Here is a 1691-nt window from a genome sequence, read left to right as displayed (position 1 = left end):
AAGTAAAAGATATATTCAGTGAAAACTACAGTACTCTGAAATAAGAGATTGAAGAGGATTTCAATAAATGGAAAAATATTCCTTGCTCATGGATAGGAAGAACCAACATTGTGAAAATGGCCATACTACCAAAAGTGTTGTACAGATTCAATGCAATTCCCATTAAACTACCATTAGCATACCTCACAGATCTAGAGAAGATAGTCTTTAAATTTATCTGGAATGAGAAGAGATCCAGAATTGCAAAAGCAATCCTGGGCAACAAGGACAAGTCAGGTGGAAACACAACCCCTGACCTGAAATTGTAGGGGATGATGACTCTTAGCATATCATTATAAGATAGAATAATTCCAGTCTTAATGCAAGCCTCAAAATGTGTCTTGAAAAACATCCTGGAGTGTTGTAAAGAGTTAACTTTGCAGTCCTGACTTAGCCCTGGAATGCTTTTCCAAAGACATAGAACACCAGGGCCCAGATAACCACCTATGACCCTGCCTGGGTTGTTTCATCGTTTCCCTGGCCCTAGATAAACATTGTAACCATAAAGGAAATGTATGGTTATCTAAAAGGGGACATATAGAACAGGGTACAGAAAGTATATATCATTATGGTTGGGCTCATGACTGGAGCCTGACCCAGTTAGATGGCACAAGGAAAACAACATGTGGCCAGGGCTACAACATTCCAATCTGTTACCATGGAAACCAAAAATGTATATAAGCTGGGAACAAAGGCAGGTCCATGCCCACTTCCCTGACTTTTAAGTTGGGATGAGAGGTGACCGGTCTAAATTAAAACTCTGTCTGTTCTCTTTGGTCTGTTGCGGAATACAGCCCGAATTTTTGCTGTAACAAAATTATACTACAAAGCTACTGTAATAAAATCAACATGGTAGTGGTTAAAAAACAGACCAGAAGATCAATGGAACAGACTAGAAGACACAGACACAACCACAAAAACACTTTGCCACCTAATCTTTGATAAAGGGGCCAAACAAACTCACTGGAAGAATAATAGCCTCTTTAATAAATGGTGCTAGAAAAATTGGCTTGCCACCTGCCAAAGACTGAAAATAGACCCAAGTCTATCAATATGCACCAAACTCAAGTCAAAATGGTTCACAGATCTCCATATTAAAACAGAAACACTCAATCTGGAAGAGAAAGTAGGTAAAAATCTTGAAGACATAGAGGTAGGTAGAGAGTTCATGAACAAAAACCAAACTGCACGTGAAATATTTCAAAGAATCAACAACTGGGATCTCATCCTACTGAAACGTTTTTGCACATCTAAAGAAACTGACAGTAGAGTAAAAAGAAAACCCACAAATAGGGAAGAAATTTTAGCTGACTGTCCCTCAAAGAAAGGTCTTCTATCTAGAACATATAAAGAATTAAAAAACATCAGCCCCCCTCCTCAAATTCAAAGACCCAATCCAAAACTGGGCAGCTGAGATGAATACACATTTCTCAGATAAAGAAATACAAATGGCAAATAAATACATGGGAAAATGTTCAACATCATTAGTCATTCTAGAAATGCAAATTAAAACAACACTGAGATTTCATCTCATCCTAATAAGAATGTTTAGCATTAAGAACCCAACCAATAACAAATGCTGGTGAGGCTGTGGAGAAATAGGAACCCTTCTCCACTGCTGGTGAGAATGCAGACTGGTGAAACCATTGTGG

Source organism: Chinchilla lanigera, unplaced genomic scaffold, assembly GCF_000276665.1.
Source record: "Chinchilla lanigera isolate Chin_1 unplaced genomic scaffold, ChiLan1.0 scaffold00167, whole genome shotgun sequence".
Lineage (NCBI taxonomy): Eukaryota > Metazoa > Chordata > Mammalia > Rodentia > Chinchillidae > Chinchilla > Chinchilla lanigera.
Note: the sequence above shows the minus strand (reverse complement) of the source record.